The sequence below is a fragment of the Pavona decussata genome, unplaced genomic scaffold (genome assembly GCF_977016875.1).
Source record: "Pavona decussata unplaced genomic scaffold, jaPavDecu1.1 SCAFFOLD_137, whole genome shotgun sequence".
In the NCBI taxonomy this organism is placed as follows: Eukaryota; Metazoa; Cnidaria; class Anthozoa; order Scleractinia; family Agariciidae; genus Pavona; species Pavona decussata.
The window spans coordinates 2,898,477-2,910,213 of NW_028145550.1; the positions used below are offsets into that span (position 1 = coordinate 2,898,477).

General features: G+C 37.3%; 1 protein-coding gene across 1 annotated transcript in view; it reads right to left on the reverse strand.

Annotated features, from left to right (window-relative positions):
• LOC146467333 (C-type lectin domain family 4 member G-like) overlaps nucleotides 1-10,688 on the reverse strand; it is a 30,339-nt gene extending 19,651 nt beyond the window's left edge. The window contains exon 1 of the mRNA XM_085126100.1: nucleotides 10,659-10,688. The gene's annotated coding sequence lies outside the window, so the exon portion shown is untranslated. The remainder of the gene's footprint in view (nucleotides 1-10,658) is intronic.
• Nucleotides 10,689-11,737: the final 1,049 nt, after the last annotated feature.

Consider the following 11,737-nt stretch of genomic DNA (forward strand, 5'->3'; position numbering starts at 1 on the left):
TTTTTTTGGCGCTTTTGTTAGCGGCTGCCTTTCGGCTAGCGAACATGCGTCCTCTCACTTTCCTCGTTTCTCCAAGAAAAGCGGTTTGCAAAATTAATTTGTTCGCTATTTTCCTTTTCATTCGTTTCCCGTGAAAAGTTGTAAACAGTTTATTCGATAGAGGAAAAGACTACATTTGTGGATCGGTTCAAAACCGTCAGAAAGGAAGACGGATTGATTGGAAGCTTCTGAGCTAAATTTGGTTAGTAAACAAACCTGTTGCATTTATACAGATACATCAGATGTATCGTTTCATGCACACCGCTTCAGACTGGTTTTCTTTGAATTGTTGTGTTGAAATTAGTTTGTATGAAACACATGTTTAAAACAAGCAGAGCTTGAGAGCAGTTTGTAAGCGTAAACAACCACGACTACCACATGTTCGCCAGCAGTATATACGAATTGGCTCTGAAATGTCTGGAATGTGTAAATCTACACACGGAGTTCCACAAGGATCCATCCTAGGGCCAGCATCATTTAATGCTTACATTAACGAATTGCCGGGCGTTTCAGATTACTGTTCCTTTGAATCCTCTGGGGATGATTCGAAATTACATCTGTCATTTTTGATTGGGGATATCGTTGGTGCCGCTCGACAAATAAGCGAAGACCTGAGAAAAGTGGCCGTATGGTGCTGCCAAAATAGCCTTCTGATTAACCCGGAGAAGACGAAATTGCTTTTAATCGGCACACGTCAAATGCTTCAAAATACGCCTACAGATCTGGATCTACATGTTACTTTACTGGGGAAAGAGCTGCGCCGGTTGTTTCAGCAAAGGACCTTTGGGTGTATATGGACGCTACATTGAGTTTTGATGAACAATTCTCAATCTCATTAATAATTCATAAAAGGATTGACCTATCAAATGGTCGATAAAACATCATGTGTAGTGGTTTTAAGACCCTGTAAAACTTCCTCCTTATTAGTATGCGGTGTTTAATGTTTTTCTCGCACGCTAATTTCCAACGTTCACAAAAGCATCATTGTTATGAACTCTCTTGACACACGCTTTTCCAGGAATGTTTCTGAAGCCTTTCAAAAAACTCTCAGCCCGTGTTTTATCGGGTCTAAAAACACTGCTGCTTGTGTTTTAAACATTACGTTAATTCCTAGAAACAGATATCTTTAAATATTACTTAAACTCAGTTACACTAAAACTCACATAAATTGCACATCGCAAAATATGAGCCTGTTACAACCTTTGTGTTTTTTACATTCGTACCAAATTTATCGTCATTTAAAAATTTCCAGCGCGCAACAAACACGTTAATTATGTCATTGCTTTTAATGGCCAAATGTTCTCGATGAAAACGGCTGCTTTCAGTAGTCCACTGATCCCAATCTCCGCCCTTTTTTCCTTGCTTTTCTCCGACGTGCATTTATGTATTTTCATAGTCCACCGTACTGCTAACTCGGTTGGTAGAGCATCGGACTGCCAAGCGGAAGGTACGGCCGCTGGGGCTATTCGTGGACTTCCTTTAACAGCCGATGATTATGAAACAGCCAAAACATCGTAAAGAAGCGTTTTTGCAACCTCAAACAATTATCAATGCACATAAGGAACGTCTTGTCAACAATTTGCAGCAGTAAATTCTGACAGTAATTTGAAACGGCTAACGTAACCTTATGATAAAGTTGATGGCCAATTCGCGCCATGAACTCTAAGAGGTAGAGAGTGAATCATATGGGAAATATCTCTTTTGATGGAGAAACTCCCAGCAAATCTGAGCTTAATGATTTCAAAGTTCATAGTTAAAGAAGGATAGGTCTTACATCCTTGACTTTTAAAGGAATTTGACAGTGAAATTGCAGTGAGGAAACGCTGTGAACTGATTGAAAAAAAAAAAATTGACTGAGCCAGCTATGACCACAGTGAAATAATAATAACAATAATAATAATAATATATTCTCTTACATTGCGCATTTTCCATGACAAGATGATCAAATGCGCATTACAATATTACAAAAGCACAATATGTATATACATTACGTGTGACAGCAGTATTGAAATGACGAATCTTCTATATATTTTATATCGACCTATCTACTATATCTACGATATAAGTCATTTCATGTCCATATGTTTAACAATGGGAGTATTACTTCGATTATAATAAGAAATCGGATTCATGTTGGGCGATTTATTAAGTGAAGGATCAGGTCCCCTACCGCAGCTGCTTTAGTCACTCTGTCAGGAGATAAATGTGTGAATTGTACTTACTACAGGCAGAGGAACCCCAGCGCAATATGTACCACAATAATTTATATTGGATGTAGAAGAATCTCTTAAGACAACGAAGGCGTTGTTCCATTTGTTGTCGTAAAAGCCATTTGGCACAGAATTCCTCTCCAAGCAGCCTGTGTCACAATTGTGCAGGGAAACATCATTTGTCGATTTTTGACAATTCCAGTGGTCTAGTGCATGTCAAGAGGGAGGGCTGCCATTTCAACATAATTAGCTGACACATAAGTTAGGGAGACTCGCAATACCCCGTGGGAGGAGATAATACGAGTCCCGTAAACTGAAACAATTGCGTCGGAGGCTACGGACAAGTCTGTCCTGCTGCTGTTGGTTTGTTATCTAGCGTCAATAACCCACACACTGGTCTCACTATGTGAAATTTGTTTGACAGTGGTAGTTAGAGAAACTATACGACGGAATTTGCCAAGAGCAACCTCAGTCTATCCACTATTAAAACCGAAAAGCTTCTTATCAAGACTTTCGGGTAGGAGAATGAGAGTAACTGAAGCAATACCTAAGTTATGACGGGAGCAAGTACGTGTGGGCTTAAAGGACGATCAAATCCAGAGGCCGTGGGTTCGATTCACACCGAGGTCGCCTCGTGCGATCTCTCATTTCCTTACTAGAGCTAACGCTCAGTGGGAAATTCATGGGTTCACTTTAGCACTTCAACAAACACTGTAGAGTTAAGTTTCTGATCCATCATTTGTCCTTGGTGCTAGCGGCACAACATTCGTTTGTACCCTTCACTGAGAAAAGGGTTTCTATAGTGAGTTGTGTCCCCATGTGACAAAATCGACACGATATTAAAAACTTACGCGGAAAAAGTTTAGCGTGTCTCCCTATATTTTGCAGAAAAATACTGAACACTGGCTTTTTACTCTTTTTCTGGGTCAATGACGAGTCAAACATTGCCAAAATAGCTGATCTACGATAAGAAATACCAGAAATTCCTGAAACACCATAAGAACTGAAATGCACAAAAATCAGAACGACGCGAAGACCCCTTACCCTCCCCCCCCCCCCCCCCCTGCTTCCACCTTCTTCCCTCCCCTCCTTTAATAGAAAGTTAATGAAAAAAAAAAAAAAGACCGAAATGGTGTCCAAAGTTTGAGGACTGGCATACGAATAATAATAATAATAATAATAATAATAATAATAATAATAATAATAATAATAATAATAATCATAAAGAATATGTCGATCGAAAATAGAAATGCTGAACTTTGCTCATTATGTTAGCTAGACAACCCATGTATGATTACTTGCGCGAAAAACGATCATCTTCAGTCAGAAAAACGATTACTTGACTAGCCATGACAATAAATGAACTGGATGTACAGCACGAATAACTCGAAAATATAAAAAAGTGTGCGATTTGCACTCTGTCTTTCTTCCGACTCTTGTAATCGTTTTCAAACAAATAATTTGTTTATTCTTACAGAGGGCAATCCTTTCGCGGGATCTTCGCGTATGGACTTCGCGAAAACCAATGGGAGAGTTGATGAGCTGATTTTGTTGCCTGTTTATTTAAATGTGAAAAGTATAATCGAGATAGACGTGTATGCTTAACAGCAATTATTCATCGAGCCCGCGTTGGATTTTTAAGAATTAGACGGCAAGCTCGAGGTTTCTATCGGCTGATAGTTGGCGAGGGGTGAAGCCCCAAGTCAACTGTCAAAGGCGATAGAAATCGAGTGATCAATCAATAAAAAAATATTTCATAAAGTTTGATTCATTTGTTCAATTATGTATGCTAAATCGCGCGCGCGCTGACATTAAGTGGCGTATTTGCAATGCCCATTCATAAAAAAAAATGACAAATCTACACAGGGATTTCGCCATACATTGCCCAGTCTCAGAAACTTGCAAACCGTAGACGAAAAAATGATGTTAAGCTCAGGACTAGCCCAAACTGAGCTTAATTTGAAAGTCCCTTTCATTTTCAAATTCTGGAAAAAAGTTGACAGCGAAGTGCAATCGGCTGTATAGTGAAATGGACCACTGAGAATTCATCGGAAGTTAAGCTTAGTTATTGCTGACTATGTTCACTGCACAGTTGTTGAACGTGTTCGGAAAATTAATGTGCTGATTAGAAATGTGACTGGTCATCTGGCATGCAGTAGCTGGTACAATACAAACCGCGAACCACAAACATTTTGCCGTCTGCTTCGTCGGTGTTGTCGTCTACGCCACCTTGATGGCTTTTTGTTGACACAACCACCCCGGGAAACTTTCTTCACAGGTCAAAATATCGTCTACCCTGGGGTTTGTGGCGACGGAAAAACGTCTCTGTAGTGAAACTGGGTTGGTTTTCTCTTCCTCTCCTCCCGAAATACAGGTATGTGTAAAACCACGATGTTCGCTTTAATTGTTTAGGATCTTTCGGAAATCAATCTCCCAGTTGACCACTTTCAAAAAGTTTTTGTAATTGTTCGCTTGTGATGGGACTTTTTTTATCGATCAATACACGGCAGCTTTGTTAAGCCAATCAGATTGCGCGTTTACGTGATAGTCGGTCGCTGAGGTATGCAAACAGATGAGGGGCGTCGAGCGCGCACCGAGTTGCCTTTAATCTCATATCCATCAAGCGGGAGCGGAATAATTATCTCATTAAAAAATATCAAGAAATATTGCCAGATCTTGCTGATTTTCCTTTGGAAGAACAAACAGAAGACAATTTAATGGTCGTTATTTCTCGGGCATGGTATAATGGCTCATATACCATGGCCGCTAAGCCAATCAAATCCCCGGAATTGCCGTTATACAATGATCCATTTTTAATAATTGTACATATGGGTCGCTTTAAATGTGGCCTGATCGTAAACTTAAAAGGTATAGGAACGCTGTATTCTTTCTAAAACACATCAGCTCTCCCATGTATAAGGGGATACTAGGTTTTTCAAGATTCATAATGTTAGGGACGTTCTTGCCGGTTTCATTCAAAGTGTATGCGCAAAAGGAAGCTTAAGGACTGTTAACAGAATGTGGTAATTTTTTTTTAACAGGCAACAAGGAACCCTCTCCGCGTTACAGCGAAAGGAAAGATGATAACCAAATAAGAAAACAGTAAACTGAATCGAAGCCATTTTCAACCACTTTGCTTTGCTTAGAGTATTACTGGTATCAGCCTTCCATGACAACTGGCTGCGCGCGTACTGCACCGTTCGTTGTTTTGGCATAACACCCCATTTTGTGTATATTTTCTTAAAGCTTAATAATTCAAGCTTATGGTTCATTTCGGATACAAATTAAAACTTAACGTTACACAGACAATGAGGTCTCCCAATTGAACATGCACAGAAAGTTTTTTGACCACGTAAGCTGCCAACACCACTTTTATTTTTCATTCACCTTAAGCAAGTAATTAACATAACTTGGCTATGTATAGAGCGCATGCAACGCTCTAAAAAAAGTCGAGCTTTTATTGACTGGTACAGCAGTAGAAACCAATTTGCTACTTTAACATGGTCACGTTACTCTTAGCTTTCTATAGTCCTATATATGCCAGTCAGGTTTACAGCTTTCTGGTTAGCAATGAACTGGTCACCTCAACGTGGCATTGGCATCTTACAAACAACACCGGGGCGGACGTCTTCCCAGTCACAAGAGGCGTCATTCCATTTTCCTCCTACATCATTCCAAATCATATGGACACAATCCGCGCGGCCTCCAATGCCGTTGGGTTCCCCAGAATTCCATGCCTCATACACTAATGGGGTGCCGTCAACCCATTTGAAGCTCCCGTCAGCCTTTCGGTTGAGGCCAATCCATGCACCCAAGCCTGCTAATCCAGCTGTCTTCTTTACCAGGTCGAAAATAAATTGGTTTTCATTGGCAGATCTGATGACGGCGATGTCTCCTCCCATTTGCTGACATTTGTGTCGAGCATCTTTCATTCTTTGAAATCGGGTATTGATAACGTAGTAACAAGCGGCTTCACTTGAAACCCATTTAGGTGGACAACAACCTGAATAAAGAGAATGTAAAGAGAGAAAGAGAGCCATAAGCTAAAAATTGATATGACGCTGGCGAGAAGTCCTCGGTTATTAAATACCGATTCCAATAACTATTATTCTCAGCAATAAATATTTACCAATGCGAAGAGATGTAAAAGCGAGCGATAAAAACGGACGCTTCGGTGTCATCATGATATTCAGATAATAATAATAATAATAATAATAATAATAATAATAATAATAATAATAATAATAATAATAATAACAATAATAATAATAGTAATTTTTTATTAATAGTAATAATAATAATTCAAATTTATTTATATAGGATTGCTGCATTAGTTTTATGAAGAAAACTGCTATCAATGCAGTCCTGTTTAGAAAAAATAAAATAAATAAAAGGAGATCACAAATACTCTAGGAGAGTAACTTTAAAACGACGTTTTACCTTTGTAGAAACAAGCGCGCTTGGTGCATTCTAAGTTAACTTTTTTCCAAAATAAGGTAATAATTATTTCTAGTTTTGTAGTGGTGAATGTCATGGTTTTTCACATTAAAATAATCTAAAAGGTATCTGAGAACTCTATTTGAAATGGTATTTAAAAAAAGGTCACTTTCCTCAATAGCTTAACCCTACAGCCCTTTAACTTTTGCTGGCGGGGTTTAGAACTCACGACAATCTTGCAAAATTAGCCTTTTATATTTTTCAAAATATTTCACGTGAATGATACAATTTAACCATTGAAAACGGAACAAACATTCTACTACTGAAATTAGAAACCGGACGGAAATGAAAGACATAAGAGTGATATTCTGTTATATTAACGTTAACCACCACGCGACCCTTTACGAACCCTCTGCCTCCATCATCAGAGACACAAAAATTACGCCAAAAATGAACACTGCTCCTTTGATGGCCATCCCTGCCTGATTCTGTAAAGAAAAATGAAGAAAGTATTCAATGGCCAAAGTTAGGAAATTTGTGATTGCATGACGCTAAAAACTGTAAAAAGTTGTCAGTATTTGAACTCACGTTGGACATTATGTACATGTGAAGATAATTTGGCATTAATGAAAAAAAAAATGCAAATGGGAAGAATGTGTTTGTTTTTTTTTTTGCGAATGGCTGATTTACTTTAAAAGCTGGCAATGTAGAAAAAAAAAACCTAAGGACTTTAAATGGAGTAGTGCTTTTAGTAGTTGCCTTTCTGACAAATCTGAATTATTGATATACTTGTTGAAAAAAGAACTCCTTTCCTCGTAATGCATGAAATAATCATACTATTTTATTAGCAACAATTTTTATTTTATGTCTGATATAAATCCCCTTTCACTCTCCGTAAGAGACAAACTTTGCGTGAAATGTTTCATTTTTGTCACAATTTATTATGGCTTGGATTTCGCACTCCAAATGTTACAATGGTTCCGACCTTAACTGCCTTATTTTAAACTGCGAATTATGGATTTGAGTCTTACTTCAATTTATGCCTTTCTCCAGACCAAGGTGGGACTAAATTAATATAAGTTAATAGATAAGTTAATTTCTGGGGGCATAGGCTCCAAAACACAAATTGTTTTGCTAAAATTGCAAATGGTCCAAGTGCGCTGGAAGACTAAGACGCGAACAATTCGTCATTTCATCGTTTTCTTTCCTCTTTCCTTTATTAATTTCCCCTGAAAATCAACTGAACGTGGAAAGGAATTCGCAGGATAAAAATTCGCTTGGAGAAATTATAGCATTGATGTGAACGGTTCAAGAAACAACATGAAAGCAAAACTTTTCTAATTATCGAGTTTTAACCTTTGGGCAACTGAAGAGCTCCTTTTCTGACTCAGAAACTGTAGATTTAAACCAACAACAACGCCAAGCATTTCCGGTAATCTTACGCCATATGTTTCAGTCGTAACATAAAAAGTGAAACTTCTCAATCGTTCAACTTACCAAGCTTTGTTTTCTGAAAGAGACTGTCCTAACTACCGGAGGAGTTTGTCAAGAAGGTTTGGCGTCGATAATTAGTACAACATGTCTGAAGAGACCAATTATTTTGGAAAATTCTCCTTATTCAATATACATATTTATTATCAACACGCGTTTGGCGGTCTTTGGCAAATTTTAAAGCGGCTGACAAAATTCTGCAAAAATTGTGAGAAATTATGAACAATGAATACCGAGTATCACTCTTTTAAAGATGAATCACGGTAAGCGCTTGTGAAGATAATCGGAAAGGTTAACTGTACACTTGTGGAAATGAATGGGTCATATTTTAAAAGAGTGGTGGAGCTAGCACTAAAATCAATTCAAACTCCTTTTTTCTGTACACGAAAAGAACAAAACTCATCATCAAGACATTGTAACTCAGTATTGGCAAATAGAACTAGTTTAAGTGATTGGAAAGAAACCAAGACTTAAAACCTAAGAAGACCGATTTGCTTCTTAGTCAATGCGAAATAACAGAACAGATCAAGTAAGCTTGAGTATCCTTTGGGCAAACAATTATTATTGCCCATTAAAGCGGCTGCGTGAAATCACTTGAGTTTATTTAAATTATTCGAATCAGTCCAATTTAAAACTAGCCGAGGATTGCTTACTACTTAGCTTGAAAATTTTCTTTCTTCAAGAATATGGCAAGAATTGTTTATGCGTTTGGCTCATTTGTTTTGAAGGCTGATTTATTAACAGTCTCAAAAGGTAAACGGTTTGCTCAATCAGTTGTGTCCACAAGTGACAAAATCGCCCCGATAGTAAAATTTACGTGCAAAAACTCATCTTTTGTTAACCTATATTTGCCAGAAAAAAATACTGAACAATCTTTAAACACTGGCTTTTGACTCTTTTTCGGGTCCAAAACGATTCGGAAATTGACAAAATACCTATCCGAATTTCGAAATGCTAGGTTTCATTTGCCATCATAAGATCCAAATAACCGAAACACCGTAAGTTAGAACTGAAATGACCAGAAGGCAGAACACCGCAAAAACCCCGGACGGCTAACTTTTTAGTAGCCGATTTTCGTGTTTTCCGAAGGAAAACACACCTTTTCGGAATGGTAAATCGAAAGAACAACTACTAAGGAATACTCAACAGTTTCGACAGCGGAAATCCGAGAAATAACGGCGAAAAAATTGTGTTTCGAGTGCAATTTGTTGTTTTATCCAGGCGTCGAGCTGGCGGACATCTCAAATCATTATTCAGGCCATGGAATTTCTGCGAAATTTTCGAGTTCTTATGGGAATTCAACAGCTAACAGTTCGGATTTTACCGTCAGAACCTTTATTATTTTCTAAAATTTATTACTTAATCGGTCAGTGTAAAACGTAGACTACCGACCGGGCGTAAAAAACGGACAGAGGGTAAAATTTAGACCAGGAATATACCAGGCTTACAATATACTTGCTTGTACTATTCTAGAGCTGTAAAATTATCAACTAAAAAGAACTGGGATTTCATCATGTTGACTTTCTGGCGTTTACAGCTGGATGCGCCAGGAAAGAAGCCCGAATTCACGCACATATTCGTCTTGTTGCTGTTAAAAGAATGCGGAAAAAAATTTGACCTTCAAAACGTTTCCTTTCCACTTGAGCGAAAATAAAAATGAAATAAGAGATTTCGTGGTTTTCATGATCCAAGTGTTTATTTTAGCTTTGCATGCCAAAAATTCTAAATTCTAGGTTGACCTATTTAGCAGTAATTTTAATTGACGCATTTCACGGATACTTTGCTTAGCTAAGTTACACTTGGAGAATAGGTAACAGTTGATGAGAGCGTATAACTTGATGAGGTGAATAAGAGTTGATTAAAGCTTGTGAGAATTGTACTGTTTTAAAAGTTACAAGCTAATAAGGTACATTATGATATGTATTAGCCCATGAATTAGTCCAAGACTCTGTTAACGTATCAATGATAATATGGAATGAAGAACTACCTGACTTCAATTCTTTTCGTGTCTTTTTTTTTTCCTTTGGCACCGTCATGAGATACTAAAGTGCTTACTTTCAAGAAAGGCAATGAAATCGTAGCGTCTCAAACCATTCAGATATTGGTCAGTGATTTTTTACAAAGTGCATGCCGTCCAATTTTTATTTTGTTATTTTATTTTTCAGAGGCAGCTACCAAGGACAAAAAGATGATTTTTTTTAAACTATGTATTACTACCCCTGCTGTTTCTTGTACCTTTTTAAGGATGGCAGGCAAATTTGTTTAGTTTGATCCGCTCATGCAGGACACTACATACAGGAGCATTAACTATTCCGAAATTAAAAAAGACAGAGGTGAATTTTGTTCTGCTTTTCTTACCCCATTGACACTGAAAAATATTCTGGAATACATTTTGGTAGGTTGGCTTTTCTGAATCAAGACTTGTACACAGCAATAAGGAAACACGTCTTGCATTTTAAAACTTCTAATTTCTCAACTTACCAAGTACGGTTTCCTGAGAGTGATAGACCTTACTGCGGGAGGTTCCAGTCGGGAATAAAAACTATATTCTGGATCTGTCTATGTTATACATTCGTCTTTACTTTGAATACCAAATTAGCGATCTTTGGCAGATTAAGGCAGCTGTTCAAATTTTTGAGACAAATAGTTTTATAGATTTTATTATATTTTCAATATCTCGTACTACTAGATCTACGATAAACTGTGCTGTTGAATACACTGGAGAGAGCCTCATCCTCTCTTGATACACTACAATACAGTCGCGTGATAAGAACTATTTGTCTTTCCTAGCGACCAGAAAGGCCTTAGGGGGAATAATTCCTACAATTGTCATAGTGAAAATTAAAGTAATACTGAAAAATTTATTCTAATAATAAAAAAATAAATCGAACTTCAAAGCTAATCCGGTCTAACTAGGTAACAAGGGAATGTAATTGAAATAATGTAGAGTAAGTAACAATGAACCATAAAATAATGAATTTAGGATTGCGGGGTTTAATTATATTCTAATAAATTAAATTCTGGCGTCTTTAATTAATGGCACGTTCTGTCGAGACTGAAATTAAGTTCTTTGATCGAATGGTCTTGCTGGCATTTAAACATTAAATTTTACAAATGAATCATTTTAATTTCATTTCAAAATGCTTTTGAAAATCAGGAAATCCAAAATTAAGCCTTTGCTGACCGCTTTGCTTCTTCAAAGCGACGCTAATTAACATAGTGGATCAAATAAGTTTGGGTATCCTCCAAACAAAGTTTGTCAGCCATTAAAACAGTCGCGTGGAATCACTTGATTTAATTAAAAATTATTCGAATAAGTTCATTTTAAAACGACGATTGATCACAGCTTAGCTTGAGAGTTTTCTTTCTCCCGGAATATGGGAAGAATTGTTTATCCGTTTGACAAATATGTTTTGAAAGCTGATTTCTTAACAGTCTCAAAAGTTGAACGGTTTGTTTAATCAGTTGTGTCCACAAGTGTTAATATCGGCACGATTGTAAAAATGTATGGGCAAAAACTCATCTTTTGTCAACGTACATTTTGCCAGAAAATACTGAAC